Below are 18740 nucleotides of genomic sequence, written 5' to 3'. Positions count from 1 at the left end.
ACATGTACTGCAACATCAAAAAAATATGTACTGCAACATCGAAAATTATTTACTACAACATCTCAAGCAGTAGTACTGAACCACTGCAAAATCAACCATAAAACACAAAAATGGGAACATTAAAAAAACATCTATTGCAATAACCCAAAAATCTCATTACAATATTCGAAAATCATATGTTGCAACATCCAAAAAACTCATTGCAACACGGGAGAAAAATAACAAAATGTACAAACAACAAAAGGGATGGGTTCGAGGTGCAGGCTGCTCTAGCCCCTAGCCCCATCACCATCGAGTTCGCTGGAGGGAGGAGGGAATAGGACCCAAAGCTCGCTGAAACCCTAGCCGCCGCCTGTTGGAGATCAATACTTGGGTACCCAAAGAGGAAGGGCTAATGGTCGTGTCGGGGACCAATACTAGGGTATCCGAAGAGGAGGGGCTAATGGTCGTTATACATTAATACATCTAGGCAGTCAAGGGTGCAACTACAGCTCCAACCGACACCATGGCCACGGGCTCTGCCTCGCCCGACCTCTCGCCGTGGGCTCTGCGTCGCCCGACCCCAAGACCTCTTGAGGCAGGCTCCACCTCACCTAACACTGAGGCCGTGGGCTCCACCTCACCCGACACCGAGGTCGTGGGTTCTGCCTCGTCCGACCTCCGAGGGCGGGCTCCGCCTCACCTGACATCTGAGGGTGGGTTCCGCCTCGCTCGATGTCTGAGGGCTGGCTTTGCCTCGCCCGATGTCTGAGGGCTAGCTCCACCTCTCCCAATGTCTAAGGGCTGGCTCTGCCTCGCCCAATATCTGGGGGCGGGTTCTGCCTCGCTCGACATATGAGAGCAGGCTCCACCTCTCCTGACATCTTAGGGCTGGCTCTGCCTCACCCGATGCCTAAGGGCAGGCTCTGCCTCGCCCAATCCCTAGGGCATGGCTCCTAACGGAAGCTCATGCCGCTACCAACCACTACGGGCTAGAAAGTACAACCCGAGGTCAAACTTTTGGCATTGTGCAAGGAGCGGTCACGTCTCAACATGACCCATCCCCATGACTTGTCATTCCAAGGAACTCACATTGCCCACAGTGATGGACGCATGGTCACTATGCTACCTACTCTCTGTATGGCCATTGGTCGGCACACTGGTTCACCGCGTGGCCCATCGGAGCGGAGTGGGACGTTACGACCTACTGACAACGCCAGGGCATGTCATCATCGACGGAAAGGCACCCGGTGTGGAGCTGTCCCTATCACCACCTGCCATGTCAGCGAGGTCCGCATAGAAGAAAAGGAAGGCTCGACGACCCTGAAGGACTTCCTCTCCCTCTCGTTCTCCTCTTTTCTCCCGTTGTAACCCGTGCTTTCCCTTGGCCTATAGAAGGGAAAGGAGGGCACCCCACTAAGGGGCATCACACAAGAACTCAACGCATCACATCACACCGCATCAGATCAAAATCACTAGCATCAAGCCTCGAACACATAGCTGAGCAGCAACTGAGCTCTCGGCACCCATTCGTTCTTTTCACTAGAGACTTGGGACCTGTCCCTCTCTCGTCCATTTATAACCCCTACTACCAACTTTTCAGTGCTAGTACACGAGCAGTAGCAATGAACTGGATGTAGGGACATTCTTCCCGAACCAGTATAAACCTCGTGTCCTCTTAGCACACCATCCAGGCCAGACACGTAATAATACAAATTTACTCGTTGGTGTTTACTTGAAACACCGACAGTTGGTACGCTAGGTAGGGGCCTTTTGCGTGTCTCAACATCAACACCAGGCCTCGGATGGCTAATCACGACATCACCTAGGTCTTGGGCGTGCGCATGCGTTTTGGGGACCTGGACTTCATCATCATGACAGAGGGAGAGCTGGTGCGGGCACCCATCATCATTCAGCCTCTCCACTCCACCGGCCTCGATGCGATCGCTGAGGTGCTTGAGGAGCTATGGCTGCATGCACTGGAGGCCCACACCCTCGGGAGCAGCCAGCTCCTCGACTTTTACTACGAAAGGCTAGAGCATTAACTCGGTGCCTTCTTGGGACCTTGACTGTCCCGAGAGGACATGCGCCACCTCACCTTCTTGTTCGCCAATGTCATGGCATAGCTCACCAATGGAGAGCCCCTCTCCATGGACTGTGCTCCTGTTCGGTCTCTATAACATCGTAGAGACCGTTGGCCACCTTATAGCGCCACGCTTGCCTCCATCCCCCGCGAATGACGAGTTCGTGGGGGTGACCGAATACATCGTGGAATCTTTCCATGACCTCCTCATGGGAGAAACGGAGTCACCCTCTAGCTCTAACTCTAGCATGGGAAGCCATCACCCCTCTCATGAATGCTTCATGGCAGGTACCTCCGAAGGACATGTCGAAAGTGTCCGTGAGGAGGAGGCTACCTCAACAAAAGTCCTCGATGACAAGGTCTAGGGTGATGCAGGGGCCCCACCCCACCTATGGGTGGAGCAGCTGAAGGCCCAGCACCTAGAGCTTGAGGAAGCGTGACTCTAGCTCGAGCAAGAACACACGGGGCTCGATCACGAGATCGAGCGCCACAGAGACGGTGGGTGCGCATGCGTCATGGCTCGCAACGTGAATTGGAGGATCATCGAGGATGATGAAGCCCTCCCACACTTCGCCTGGGCAAGCTAGAACATTGTTGCCATGGTGGCCTTGCTCTGTGGGCTTTTAGGGCCGCGACGCCTGAAGATCATCGGGCCCACCGTGAGATTCGCATGCTGCTTGAGCGTGTGGTGGTGCAGCAGGCCGAGATAGTGCACGCCCTTAGAGCAACCTAACAAGGTCGCATCAGTCCACCAGGCACCGTAGGGAGGTAGGCCATGCATCACGGTTCTAGTGCATGACCATCTCGGCCGCAACCGTGACATGCGTGACACCCTCGACGCCCGCAGGCATACCCATGGTGACATAGGGGAGGGGGCCAGTCATGGCTACCACCCTCAATGGGGTAGGCGCTATGACAGCGGTGAGGACCAAAGCATGAGCCCCGGCTTGCTAGGACCTTAGATCTTCGGCCAACACATCCTCAACATCGCCTTCCCGCCAAGGTACCGACCATCGACCAACATCCTAAAATACTCTAGGGAAATGAACCCTAGACTGTGGCTCAAGGATTTTTGGCTTGCCTGCCAAGCCAGTGGGGCACATAATGACGCTTTCATTATCCGCAACCTTCCATTATTCTTGGCCGGTTTGGCACGAATGTGGTTGGAACACCTTCCGTCCAACATAATCCAAAGTTGGGTGAACCTAAAAGAGATCTTTGTGGGGAACTTCCAGGGCACATACAAGCGCTCTGCGAATCCATGGAATCTCAAGAACTACTGATAGAAGGCTGGAGAAACCTTTCATGGGTACATCTAGCGCTTCTCCTAGCAGTGCAATGAGTTTCCTAACGTCATCAATGCTGATATTATAGGAGCATTCCTGTCTAGGACCACCTACGAGTCCCTGGTTCACAAGCTAGGGCATAAGGGCCTATGAACCACCAAGGAGCTCCTCGACATCACCACTAGCCATGCCTTGGGCGAGGAGGCAGTTAGAGAGATCTTCAACCATCTCAAGGGCAAGGCAAAATGGGATAAGGTCACTGGCGAAGGCCCCTCCAACTGTCCTGTTAAGAAAAAGAACAAGCAGTGGCATGAGGGCTCGCTTGTGGCCACCGCCAACCGAAGGGGTGGTCGGAAGCCCACGGAGGGCACTCCGAACCACTTCGAGAAGCTACATGAGGCGCCATGCCAGAACCATGCCTTCCCCATCAAGCATCTGTACAAGGACTACGATCTCATGAAGCGATTCTTGTCCAAAGGCTCCAACAAAGGAGAGCACAGGAAGGACCCTAATCCAACCACGGACGATGCCGAGGGGAAGGACAATGACTTTCCAACGCTGGATGGCTACCTCATGATCTTCGGAGGGTTGGTAGCCTATGACTCCAAGCACTGCTAGAAGCTTGCTTGTCGTGAGGTCTATACGGTCGAACCGGTCACGCCTACCTTTCTCCGGTGGTCGAAGTCCGCCATAACCTTCGATTGGACCAACCACCCAGAGAGTGTCCCACAACTGAGGAGATACCCACTCATGTTTGACCCAATTGTCAGCACAAAGTGGCTCACCAAAGTACTGATGGATGGAGGTAGTAGCCTCAACATCATGTACGCCAAGACGCTCAACACTATGGGCATCAACGGAGCGCGCATCTGGCTGATCGAAGCGCCTTTCCACGACATCATGCCTAGAAAGTAGGCTATGCCACTTGGGTAGGTCGATCTGCCCATCACCTTTGGGGTCCATCCAACTATAGGACAGAGACCCTCACCTTCGAAGTGGTTGGGTCCCACAGAACCTACCATGCCATCCTAGGATGACCATGCCACGCAAAGTTCATGGCCATCCCAAACTACACCTACCTAAAGCTAAAGATGCCAGGCTCAAGCGGGGTCATCACTATCGGCACCTCCTTCTAGCGCACCTACGAGTGCGAGGTCGAGTGCTACGACCATGCCGTGGCAATCATCGCCTCCGGAGAGCTCACGGCCATTAGGAAGGAGGTCACTGAAGAAACACCCAACCCCAAGCGGTCGGCCAAGTCTTTCGAGCCAGTGGAGGGCACCAAGGAGGTCCTCATAGACCCCGGCAGCCCTGAGGGCAAAATAGTGTGCATTGGCACCACACTTTCCTCTAAATAGGAAAGCGCGCTTGTCGGCTTCCTCCGCACCAATAGAGACATCTTTGCGTGGAAACCCTTGGACATGCCGGGCATTCCAAGGGAAGTCACCGAGCATGCCTTGAAGATCCGACCAGGCTCCAAGCCAGTGAAGCAATGCTTGTGTCACTTCGACAAGGAGAAATGCAGGACCATCGGTGAGGAGATCGCGAAGCTTTTGGCGACCGGATTCATCAAGGAAGTGTACCAACCAGAGTGGTTAGCAAATCCCATTCTTGTATGAAAGAAGAGTGGGAAATGGAGGATGTGTGTTGACTACATGGGTCTCAACAAAGCATGCCCAAAGGACCCATTTCCTTTGCCACACATAGACCAAATAGTTGACTCTACCTCAGGGTGCGAAACCCTCTGCTTCCTTGATGCGTACTCTAGATACCATCAAATCAAGATAAAAGAGTCTGACCAGCTCGTGACATCTTTCATCACCCCCTTCGGATCGTTCTACAATGTCACAATGCCATTTAGTCTGAAGAACGCTGGGCTACATACCAGCGTTATATGCTTAAGTGTTTCAGAGACCTCATCAGGCGGACCATTGAGGCCTACGTAGATGACATCGTGGTCAAGTCCAAACAAGCTGACTAGCTCATAGCCGACCTTGAGCAGACCTTCGCAAAACTCTAAGAAAACACCATTAAGCTCAACCCCGAGAAGTGTGTTTTCGGGGTCCTAAGGGGTATGCTGCTCGGTTTCATCATCTTTAAGCCTGGCATCAAAGACAACCCATAGAAGATCTCAGCTATCACAAGGATGGGCCCAATTCAAAACATGAAGGGGGTATAGCGAGTTATAGGGTGCCTCACCGCGCTTAGCTGCTTCATCTTATGCCTCGACGAATGAGGTCTCCCCCTTTATTGGCTTTTGAAGAAAGCCGACCGCTTTGAATGGATGCTCGAGGCCTAGGAGGCGCTTGACATGGTCAAGCAGCTCCTGACGAAGGCTCCAATCTTGGTCCCTCCTACTGACAAAGAACTGCTTTTGCTCTACATTATGGCCACCATGCAAGTGGTCAGTGCCGCCTTGGTAGTAGAGCAAGAGGAAGAGGGCCACGCCCTCAAAGTATAGCGTCCTGTGTACTTCATTAGCGAGGTCTTGTCTGATTCCAAGACCCGCTACCCCTAAATCCAGAAGCTCCTATACACCATCCTCATCGCCAAGAGGAAGTTGCACCACTACTTCGAGTCACATCCACTGATGGTCATAACATCTTTCCCCCTCGGCGAGGTCATCCAAAACCAGGATGCCATGGGAAGAATTGTAAAGTGGGCGCTCGAGCTAATGGGTCAGGGCATTTCATATGCCTCCCGAATGGCCATCAAGTCCCAGGTGCTGGCCGATTTTGTCATGGAGTGGACCGAGGTCCAAATGTTGCCAGTAGTCATCGACCAGGAGTACTGGATGATGTACTTCGATTGGTCACTGATGAAGAAAGGCGCCGACATAGGACTGGTCTTCATTTCACCTCTCGGAGTACGCATGAAGTACATGGTTCACCTCCATTTTCCCTTCTCCAACAATGTGGCCAAATACAAGGCACTCATCAACGGTCTGTGCATCGTCATCAAGCTTGGAATTCGACACCTCAATGTCCAGGGTGACTCCTAGCTAGTCATCGACCAAGTCATGAAGGAGTCAAGCTGCCACAATGCCAAGATGGCTGCATATTGATGAGAAGTCCGCTAGCTGGAAGACAAGTTTGATGGCCTTGAGCTCAACCACATCTGTGGGGTGTACAACCCTAGATACCCACAGCAGACCACATGGGCTACGCCCCTAGGGGTGGCCTAGCCCACAAGAAGAAGCCTTGTGAGGCATGATTCTGCTCGGCGCCTTCCGCAAGACATCGGGAAGATATCCTAAAGATACTACGAGATCTGTTAGGATATGTATGATCCCAAGATTCCTATAATCAGTTATTACTTTCCGGTTATCTCTTAGATCTAACCAACTTGTAACCCTACCTTCTGGACTATATAAGGCGGGCAGGGACCCCCTCTAAAATCACGGCATATCATATGATAGCTAATACAAACTAACAGACCACAGGAGTAGGGTATTACATCATACTAACGGCCTGAACCTGTCTAACTCATGTGTCTCTGTTGCCTTCTTGTTCTGATCTCGCGCTCCTCTGCCGATCAATCTACCTTTGTGGGATACCCCTAGGAGGACTGCCGATGATATTATGTCAACAATTGGCACGCCAGGTAGGGGTGTGCGTGTTGTTTCCTTGTCGAACAAGATGGCTTTTTCTATAGGCTCTTCGTCCCTTCTGTGGCCTGGCCAGATCTTCACGGTCGGATCCATCTCGTGGGTCATCAATGTTGACAGAGTTAGAGAGCTCCTCGAGCCAGGGTAGATCAGTCCTGCACCGGTCACTACCGCACCTGCAACTGCAGATCTGATCTTGGACCCGATTCCAAGGTCTCCCTCAGTGACAACTCATCGTCCGCTTCCTCGCTACCAGAGGCAGCCGATCAACAACGACGATCTGATTGAATCCATCGATCGGGTCGGACTGAAGCTCACTGATTGTCTCTCTATCGCCGAATCAGCGCTGGATACTCTAGTTCAGCGCTGACCAGCCTCCGATCTAGATCTATTGGAGGCTGCTTGGGAAGCTGCAGGGGCTATGGCCCTACCCTTCAGATTCTCCAATGCCGCTGCCACTTACTAGCATGCCCTAAGGGGCAAGCTCGTCGACCAGGTCGCCGTCCAGCTTCCGCTAGCCATCAACATGCTACACTTAGGCCGGAGCCCCGGGGCGCACCTCCAGACCATCCCAGAAGAAACCTCAGTCTTTGAGTCTTAGGGCTCTATGGAGACCCTCGCCGAAACCTTCTCTGATCAATTTCTCCTTCCACTCTTCTAGGGTGGTGCTAGAGTACATCTTAGCAACCTCTAGGATGCGCGGTGGTGTATCGAGCAATGTCGCTTTGGTCTCCATGAAGACAAAGTGCGTTGCTGCTAGGATTACGAAAAGGAGTACGGCAACCCAGACTCAGCCCTCGAGCCTATCCCCGACCAGAACACCATAGACGATGGTGTTGACAACCCTGAAGGGCCTCCAGCTTTCACAAGGGCACTCCGAATGCTTCAATGGCCCTATGGTTTTAATATCACTGGGGTCAAGCCCTACGAAGGAAGAATGAATCCAACTCAGTGGCTGTAGGCTTATGCCACTACCATCCGCGCCATGGGAGGAGACACCAGCGTCATGGCAAATTATCTCCTCGTCATGCTCACGCCACCTGCCATGAGTTGGTTCACTAGCCTTGCGCCAGACTCCAATGGCTCATGGGAAGAGTTGAAGAAAGTTTTCACCGACAACTATATGGCCATGTGTACTCGACCCGACACGAAGCATGATCTCAGCCGCATCAACCAGAAGCCATCCGAGCTCCTCCGTAGCTACATCCGGTGTTTCTCCGAGATGAGGAACTCTATCCCCAACATCACGGAAGCTAAAGTCATCACCGCCTTTATTCGAGGACTCCACCATCGCGAGCTTCGCTCCAAATTCAACCGTAAGCCGCTGACCGGTATCGGTGAAATGATAACTATCGCCAACCAGTACGCCGATGCTAAGGAAGCCAAGGTGCGCTTCAATGAGGATGTAGGCACTCAGCGACCGCCTCATCGCTATGATGATCACCCCGACGACCGACTTCACAGCGATAGTCATTCTGACGACAGCAGCTATCATCACGATAGCGGCCGTGATCGAACAGGAGGACACATGCCTGGCCAAAATTGCCACCGCCGACCAGAACACATCTTCACTGTCATTAGTCAACCTCACACCAAGTGTAACTACGATGAACAGTACCAAAAGATCCTTAATGGCCTGTGCCCTCTTCACAAAAATGCCAAACACAAGATGAAGGACTGCATTGGTCTAGCCAGGGAGTTCTAGGACAAGAGGCTCGATGACGATGCCAACGATGGAGCGGGAGGTCGCCGACCGCCTAGGAACAACAACAATGCCTTTCAGGACCACGATAAGGTGGTCGCCACCATCTTTGGGGCCTTGCCTCCACTGAGAGTAGAAGGGAACAAAAGCTCACTGCCCGACGGGTGCTCGCCATCGCTTCAAAAGAAACTACCACCACCCCCAGCTATCACCCATGGTCCGAGGTCCCCATCACCTTCAGCAGGGCCGACTAGTGGGCAGACATACCCTACATAGGGTGTTTCCCCCTTGTCCTCGACGCAACCGTCCAGAAGGTGCTCTTTAGAAAAGTCCTTGTTGATGGTGGCAGTGCTTTGAACCTACTCTTCGCCGGGGCCCTAAGGGAGTTGGGCCTCATGATATCAGATCTCACACCCTCGAACTCCTCCATCTGGGGTGTGGTACCTAGAAGGGCATCCAGACTACTTGGAGAGATCACCCTACCAGTACAGTTCGGCACGGCAAGCAACTACTGTGTCGAGCATATCAACTTCTATGTCGCCGACTTAGACACTGCCTACCATGCCATACTTGGCTGGCCAGCTCTGGCCAAATTCATGGCCATACCACACTATGTGTATCTGGTGTTGAAGATGCCTTCACCTATAGGAGTCCTGGCTTTGCGGGCCAACCTTTCTGTTGCCTATGCCTACGAGATAGAGAGTCTTGCTCTCGCCGAAGCCACCGACCTCTCCATCCAGATGGCTAGCATGGTCGCCAAAGCTAAGACAGTACCCACCGATGACATGGAGATTTCAGAGCTAGAGCTTCCCCGCGCCTCCACCAAGTCCAAGGAAATCAAGGAGGTCAGCCTCGGCCTCAATGACGCCTCCAAGACCATGAAGATTGGGGCTCACCTTGACCCCAAATAGGAAAGCACGCTTGTCTCCTTCCTATATGCCAACACCGATGTGTTTGCTTGGAAACCTATAGACATGCCGGGGGTACCACGGGAGAAGATCGAGCACTCCTTGAATGTCTCACCGACCGCCAAACCAATCAAGCAAAAACTCCACTGATTCGCGCCAGACAAGAAGGAGGCTATTAGGGTAGAAATAAAATGGCTCTTAGCTACCGGGTTTATAAATGAAGTGTATCATCCAGATTGGTTAGCAAACCCTATTCTTGTTCGTAAAAAGAATAAAGAATGGAGAATGTTCATTGATTATACTGATCTTAACAAACACTGCCCTAAAGATCCCTTTGGCTTGCCTCAGATAGATGAGGTTGTAGACTCTACCGCCGGCTACAAACTACTCTCTTTCCTTGAATGTTACTCCGGCTATCATCAAATCTCCCTCAAGGAAGAAGACCAGATAAAAACGTCATTCATTACACCTTTTGGTGCATACTACTACAAAACTATGTCCTTCGGACTCAAGAATGCCGAGGCTACCTATCAAAGGGCCATTCAGATGTGCCTCGACCAGCAGATCAGCCGCAATGTCAAAGCCTACATTGATGACATGGTCGTCAAAACCAAGACAGCCGACAACCTTATCGCCAACCTCGAAGAAACCTTCGCCAACCTAAACAAGTACCGATGGAAGCTGAACCCTTCAAAGTGCATCTTTGGAGTTCCATCCGGTATACTGCTGGGCTACATCATCAGTGCTCGAGGCATCGAGCCTAATCCTGACAAGGTCTCTGCCATCACCAATATGAAATGGCCAACATGTGTCAAGGATATACAAAAGCTTACAGGTTGCATGGCTGCTTTAAGCCGCTTCATATCATGCCTCGGCAAAAAGGGGCTACCTTTCTTCAAGCTCCTCAAGGCCTCTAAGCGCTTTTCCTGGTCAGAGGAGGCAGACTCAGCTTTCGAGCTGCTCAAGTTGTTCTTAACAAAGCCACCGGTCATGACAGCACCAAGGCCAGACGAGACTCTACTAATATACATCGCCGCCACTTCTTGTGTCGTGAGCACAGCTATCGTCGTCGAATGCGAGGAAGCCAGGCATGCTTATAAGGTGTAGGGTCTGGTCTACTTTATCAGTGAAGTACTTAATGAGCCAAAAACTCATTATCCTCATGTACAAATGTTGTTATATGCAATTCTGATTACATCGCACATGCTCCGACACTACTTCGAATACTACAAGACCACCGTGGTCACTGAGTTCCCCTTGGGGGACATTCTTTGCAACAAAGAGGCCAATGGCCGCATCATTAAATGGGCTATTGAGCTCGGCACCTATTCCATTGAATTCAGAAGCAGACCTACCATTAAGTCATAGGCGCTCGCTAACTTCATGGCTGAATGGACCGAGATCCAAGAGCCCATCGCCGCTGCTTGCCCGAACACTAGGTGATATACTTCGACAGCGCCCTTAACATCAATGGTCCTGGTGCGGGCATTCTATTCATTATGCCGATCAAGGATAAGCTATGTTATGTTCTTCGGATACACTTCCTGGCCTCCAACAATGCCGCGGAATACGAAGCATGTCTCCATGGTCTTCGTATAGCCGTCGAGCTCAGCGTCAAACACCTAATGGTGTACAGGGACTCCGCATTGGTTATCAACCAGCTCAACAAAGACTAGTCCTATTCCAGCGAGAAGATGGATGCTTACTGCACTGAAATTAGAAAGCTTGAAGGAAAATTCTATGGCATCGAGTATCACCACGTGGTACGTGACCAAAATCAACTCGCCGACCACTTATCCAAGCTCGGTTCTTCTCGCATCATGATCCCACTAGGGTTTTTATTCATGATCTCTTGGCGCCATCCATCAAAGAAGATAAGGAAGTTGAAGAAGTTCCCCTTGCCGAGCAGTTAGTACTTGCGGTACCTTTGCCGGTCGCTGATTGGAGGGAGCAATTCATCAAGTACCTCACCAGCGCCGAGGTACCCATAGACAAGACTGAAATTGAATGCCTAGTTCATTGGAGCAAGCTTTACATGCTAGTGGACGGCAGCTTGATGAGGAAAAGTGCCAAGGAAGGGATACTACATAAATGCATCACCCAAGAGGAGGGAGTGTAGTTGCTTCTTGAAATTCACTCTGGTTCCTGCGGCAACCATGCAGCCCCGAGAACATTGGTCGACAAGGCTTTCTAAGCTAGTTTTTATTGGCCCATAGCCATCACTAATGCAGAAGATCTCGTCCGACGTTGTGAAGGATGCCAATTCTTCGCTAAGCAAATACACATGCCGGCGCAAGAGCTGCAAACCATCCCAGCTTCCTGGCCCTTTGCATGCTGGGGACTGGACATGATCGGGCCTTTCAAGCCAGCACCAGGTGGTTTCCAATACATGTATGTCACCATTGACAAGTTCTGCAAGTGGATTGAATATAAACTGCTCGTCTCGGCTACTGCAAAGAAGGCAGTTGAGCTCTTTGAAGATATCATCCACAGATTTGGTCTACCAAATAGCATCATCACCAATCTCAGAACTACGTTTACTGGACATCACTTCTAGGACTTCTGCGAAGACCATTGCATCTTCATCAAATATGTTTCTGTTGCCCGTCCAAGAGCTAACGGTCAAGTCAAACGGGCGAACGGTATGATCCTTGATGCCCTAAAAATGACTGTATCAGAAAGAAGAAAAGCACCTGGGCAGATGGCTCAAGGAGCTTCTAGCTGTAGTCTAGGGACTACATACTCAAGCTAGTCGCAGCATCGGCGTGACTCCATAGTTTTTGGTCTATGGCTCAGAAGCCATACTACCAGTGGACGTTACTTTCTGAGCACCTAGAGTGGAAAACTATAATGAAGAGCAGGCCAAAGCTGTTCGGTCTAAGGACATCGAGAGAGCCAAGGAAGAGCACCTAATCACATGTGTCCGTATAGCTAAGTATCTTAAAGGCTTGCGGAGGTACTACAACCAAAATGTCAAAGGTCGTTCATTTGCTGTTGGCGATCTCGTTCTCCGTAGAAAACAAAAGACTGAAGGGTTGCACAAGCTCTCTTCCCCCTGGGAAGGGCCTTATATCGTCAAGGAGGTTACTCGACCAGGTTCTTATCGCCTAAGTGACTTCGAAGGAATCAATGTTCTCAACTCATGGCACATCGAGCACCTTATATGTTTCTATCCTTGAAACACTCCAGATATGTAATCTACAATTTTATATTTAGTAAAGTTTTTGGTCTCCATAACTTATCTCCGTTTTGTCTATATTGTGGTTTAGCATTCACTTGTGGTCACCGAGCTATATGCTATTTCACGACAAACTCCAATACGTACTCACCGAGCATGTTTTCTCCAAATCACCAAACACGATTTCTCCAAATCGCCGAACAATTTTGCCGAATAAGTTTCTCCAAATCTCCAAAGCTAGCGCCAAACGATTTCTCCAAATCGCCGAACAATTTCATCGAATAAGTTTCTCCTAATCTCCAAAGCTAGCGCCAAACGATTTCTCCAAATCACCGAACAATTTCACCGAATAAGTTTCTCCAAATCTCCAAAGCTAGCGCCGAACGATTTCTCCAAATCGCCGAACAATTTCGCTGAAAAAGTTTTCTCCAAGTCACCGAATATGTTATCCACTAACCTCCAATGTATTTCACCACACGTTTGCTCCAAAGTTGCCAAACACTTTGTCCCAAATCTCCAAGACGTTCTGCCGATCAGCGAGCAGCTTACCCTCTTTTTAGTTCTCTTCGGAGAAGACCCAGTCTCTGATCTCTCCCTACACGTGCTATGGGCTCCACGCTCTGCATTATGGGTGGTCGGCTGTGGTTCCTTGGACTACGGGCTAGCTAAGGCTGAATGCTCAACAAAGAACTAGTTGCCTGGACTATGCTTATACGGTTTATATCTCCAAGTTATTTCGATAAACCACTGAGCAGCACACGTTCCGCTTTTTCCTCTCTATTGAGAAGACCCAGTCTCTGATCTCTCCCTACATGTGCTACGGGCTCTGCGCTCTGTGTTATGGGTGGTCGACTACGATTCCTTGGTCACGCCTTTTCTTCCTACACGTGCACGGGCTCCGTGCTCGACGTCATGGACTATGGGCTAGCTAAGGCCATGGGGATCGATAGCGAACTAACTGCTCAGACTCTACTTATACTTTGTATAAATACTTTATGGTCGTAATAACAAAGATTTTTTCACCAAAATTCTTTCTGACCACATACGCATGCACTTCACAATAGTTATCATCTATGTCTTCCATGCTTTCGCGCATTCTAACTATACTGTCCAGAAATTACAGATGATGTCCATTAAGGAGATCATTGTGCTTCGCCACTACCGTCAGTCTCTCCGAATAGGTATATATCATTGGCCAACTTTTTCACCATGTCTTCCACATCATCCTCTAGCCGCTGGGTCTCCGCTTTGCTCAGCCCCTCGGCGTACTTGCCCCCTATCGCCTCTAGGTCAGTGGCTGGATAGTGGGATTGAACAACAGCAAGGGCGTGGGTAGCGGCGGAAACAACGGCATCGCGGTTGAAGCTCTTAAAGCTTTCCCACACGGTCTTGCATCTTTCGATGATGATATCTAGGCATGGCGGCCTGCCGTCGAGCTGAGGAGCAGTTTCTGGTTCGATGCAGTCGAGCACTGGTGTGAGTCCAGCAACTATGGCGTCAAATTTGTTCCTCTAGGTCTGGGCGTCTTGCTCCAGCACATCGAATTGTGCTTTGACCCTCCGATGGTAGTCTGCATGCATTTTGAAGTTCCATCAGGCAAGACAATTACTTTAGCAAAAAACCCAACCAGGGGGTACTCACCGTTTAGCTCCTCGGTCAATTTGTTGGCTCGCTCTATCTCCTTCGTTTTCTCCTCCTGGAGTTGCTCGAGGGCTTGGCACAGTTGTCTGAGCTCCGCATCTTGTGCTACAAGTACATCATTCATCACCAAAAGTAATCATATCCAACTATGCAAGGCATTTTTGTGGATCGTACGTACTTTTCTTCTCATAGATTTTCTATAGCTTTTCCAACTGCTCGGAAGCATCTTTAAGTTGTGTAGAGACAGTGGTCAGCTGCTTGGACTTGCTCTGAAGTTGTTCTTTCATGGTTGCTAGGTGCTCAGACAGGACCCCATTCTGGTATTCTGGGTCCCACGCGTTGGACTCAGCAAGGTCTCGCTCGCGCTGGGCCCTTTGAATGTTCTTCTCCGAATGGTTCATCACCTCCTTGAGTTTTTTGTTCTCCTCGGTGAGGGGCTCCATCCTCTTAATCAGCTGGTAACATTGCTTGGCAGTTCGAGTTATCCCCTAGAAATGCATAATGACAATGATAGAAGGACACCACCAATGTCAACGAAGAATATTTAGGATTTAGTATTAACCTCGATTTGTTTTACTACTCTGCCGAGGGCGGATTTTAGCCTCCTCATTTCTCTAGGGGTGTCTTCTTCCTTGACAACTACCACTTCGTCACTGCGCTTGCGAAGGATTAGATGGATTGGGTTTGAGGCTCATCATGAATGATCTCCTCGACCTTGGGTTCCTCTTTCATAGCAGTAGGGGTCACCGTAGAGGGGCTCTGTGGATGAACAATGGGTCCAAGCATGACCTGTGACCCCTCAGGGGGCATAGTTAGCTCCTCGGGCACCCCTGGTCTCGCCAACCCATACTCTGCTGCTTTGCTGGCAACTCTAGTTTCAGCTCCCAAGGGTTCGGCGCTACTTGACGTTGCTTCGGGCATTATTGCCGAGCTAGCCTCTGCTGATGCCGGCCCCTCATTGTCTCTAGCTCCACCCGTAGCAGTTGTTGATTTTTCCACTGGTTGTCGAGCACTGGGGGACCCTTACACGGGGGCGGCAGGCGCTACCTCTGCCTCGGGATCAGCTCAAGGCTGCTCGTCAGTCTAGGCGGGTGATTTTGGATCCTCCATGTGCCTTGTGCTACATAAGAACATTTGGTCAATCACCCAAAAAGCTATGATCAAATAGCAAAACAACAACAACGCGAGGTTACTTACCGCTTGGTCTACCGGTGTACTTTTTTGAATCAACGAGGCCTGTTCGAGCCCCTAGGTGCAGCTATGGGGTCGACCCCCGTGTTCTTGGGTGGAGGTCTGTCCTCCTCTACAGTCGGCCTCTGCTCCATCTGTTGTTCTGGTGTTTGCTCCACCTATACCACCGGGTTTAACTCCGCCAGATGCTCGGGGACTCCCGTCGCTTGCTCCGTGGGGATTTTTGTTGCCTGCTGCTCGGGGACTTCATCGCTTCCCCTTGGTTGCTCCTCCATGCGTGTGCTGCGTGAAGTTCTTTGCATGCTCAAGGGAGTGGGGACTGTATTTTCATCATCATCAGACCACACCATCACCATGGCCCTCCATGAACGAGTGGTCTGGTCACCACCCAGTGATATACTGCCCAGTTTGTGGGGAGCGGCCGTTGCCATTTTCCTCTTCTTCTAGGCAGGCTTGTCTGCCGCTGCCCGTTTCCCCTAAGATTTCTCTGATAACGGGAGGGGGACGCACCGTGTGATCAACATCTGAATCTCTGGATTCTGATGAGATACCGACGAAACTTTCTTCAGGGTGTTCTATTGGTCGGACTTCCACCGCTGGTGGCCATTCAGCTCTCGGCACATCAGAAAAATATATTGCTCTGTCCTGCGAATGGATCTTTGCATAAGTAATTCAGTTCCTTGCTCGGCAAATCGACATTTGAACAATGCAGGTTAAGATGATTACCTGAGGAGGTAGGTTCGTACAGTTGAAGGCTTTTGTTTCCTTTGGCCAGCTAAATGAGGCGCTGGAGATGAATAGTTCTATGGCGTGGCCTATTACTTCTTTCCTTGACAGCCGTTCAGGTCTCTCCTGGGTTCCATTGTCGTCGCCCTTGCAGTCAAAAGCAGGGTAGGCCCTCTCATTGCAAGGCTGGACACGGCGTACTATGAAGCTTGCTGCCACAAGTTCACCTCTCAACTCCACACTTTGAATCAAGTCAAGGAGCTCCTTCACTTGCTCCATGTCGATACTTCTTGGTCTCTCCGACTGACTTCTTTGGTTCTCCGGGATATGGTGGACGTCGCAGCGGATGGCTGGGTGGTTCTATTTCATGTAAAACCACTTGGAATTCCACCCTTTTAGGGAAGTGTTTAGAGGTATGCTAATATAATCGCTAGCCATTCTGTCCTAGAGCTATAGATATACACCGCCGACCACCTTGGAGCCACCACCGCCTTTATTCTTTAACCAAAATAAGTGTCTAAAGAGGTTGAAGTACGGCAGAATCCCAAGAAATGCCTCATAGAAGTGAATAAAGATCGAGATGTGCAGTATAGTGTTGGGGTGGAGATTGCACAGGCTAATCGACCAAAATACAAATAGATCTCGCAAGAAAGGATGAACAGGGAACCCCAATCCATGCCAGAAATAATCTTCAAAGACTACAACTTCATCGGTGTTAGGCATTGGAAAGGGCTCACCACTAGCTGGCCGCTATTCGGCGGTGACGCGGTTAGGAAGCATGCCCGCCATCACCATTCTTTCGAGCTTCGTTTCTCTAGTGCGTGATGGCGTCCACTCTTCGTCGTGACTATCTCTGCTTCTTGCCTTCTTTGGGCTTGTTTTCTTTGGGTTCACGACTCTCCTCTTCGGCGCCATCACTTAGATCTAGATGCGGTCTGGCGTCGGCAACGTGTGTGGCTACGAATCTGGAGGTGTGGTGGCTGAGGTGGAAGATGAAATGGCAAAGTGGCAAAGGTGGGAGAATGGGGGGTGGCGGTACTGTTATAAAGCACTTTCTCCACTTTTATGACTCAAGGGTTTTTGGGAAACTGTTCCCACGATCTGCACCGCTATGAATTCTCCGATGCGGCTAAATGGGCCGTTACCAGGATTTTCACGCAACCTCAGCCCACGTCGCTCATTTGTTGCTACCTTCAGTTGCTCCTCGCTGAAATATTGCCGACTACTCCACCATTTATTAAGGCTAATTAACTGACACTATACAACCTTTACTATGGTTTTTTCTCCATGATTTGATTTCTCCGATAACTCTGCCTGTAGCATGGGGACTGGTGGCCTGCTCCATTGGTCTTTATTTGTTTTTCTATTTCTGACCCTGGCACCACGTGACTATATCACCTACTGTCAGGCTCAAGGACTAAGTGGGCACACTTCACCTTGCGGTGAATGTGCTTTGTCTCTTTCTGAGACACGCCTAGGGACTGGCTTCCTGCTCGGCTAGTTTTCTACTATTCTTCAAGTTTCTAACCCTAGCACCACATGACTACATCATCTGCTGTCAGGCTCGGGGACTAAGTGGGCACACTTCACCTCGCAGTGAGTGTGTGGGGTTTTTTCTTGAAGACTATATGACTATAGAGGAAGATTGACTCCTACAAGTTTGTTCGGACTCTAAGTGGGTACACTTGGTCCACTACAGATAAATTTTTGATTCTAAACTTGAGCTCCTTACACCCTTATGGAAAGCTATACTTTTGGTCACTCTACTCGGCAATGATTCATGGTGCTCGGCGATATGCCGCCCTACTCGGTGACAGGTTGTGCTACTTGGCAATGGTTCACACTACTCGGTGATGGCTCACATAGCTTGGTAGTTCAGGATGGTGGTAGGACCATAAGCTTGACTGCTCGGTGTTGTTCGCACATGCTCGAACAAGCTTAAGACGATGTTGCACAATGGGTACAAGGCGCTCGGGGACTAGCTGTGGGGTGTACGACCCTAGATACCCATGGCAGACCACATGGGCTGCGCCCCTAGGGGTGGCCTAGCCCATAAGAAGAAGCCTTGCGAGGCACAATTCTGCTCGGCGCCTTCTGCAAGACATCGGGAAGATATCCTGAAGATACTACGAGATCTGTTAGGATATGTATGATCCCAAGATTCCTATAATCAGTTATTACTTTCCAGTTATCTTTTAGATCTAACCGACTTGTAACCCCGCCTCTTGGACTATATAAGGTGGGCAGGGACCCCCTCTAAAATCATGGCATATCATACGATAGCTAATACAAACCAATAGACCATAGGAGTAGGGTATTACGTCATACTGATAGCCTGAACCTGTCTAACTCGTGTGTCTCTGTTGCCTTCTTGTTCTTGATCTCACGCTCCTCTATCGATCAATCTACCTTCGTGGGATACCCCTTGGAGGACTGCCG

The 18740-nt window shown here is 50.4% G+C and overlaps 1 pseudogene; it reads right to left on the bottom strand.

The window, feature by feature from the left end:
- The window catches only part of LOC136454897 (dihydroflavonol 4-reductase-like), a 43315-nt pseudogene extending 26735 nt beyond the window's left edge, over positions 1 to 16580 (bottom strand).
- Positions 16581 to 18740: the final 2160 nt, after the last annotated feature.

The sequence above is a fragment of the Miscanthus floridulus genome, chromosome 5, assembly GCF_019320115.1.
Source record: "Miscanthus floridulus cultivar M001 chromosome 5, ASM1932011v1, whole genome shotgun sequence".
Lineage (NCBI taxonomy): Eukaryota > Viridiplantae > Streptophyta > Magnoliopsida > Poales > Poaceae > Miscanthus > Miscanthus floridulus.
Note: the sequence above shows the minus strand (reverse complement) of the source record. Positions and strands in the feature narration are given on the sequence as shown.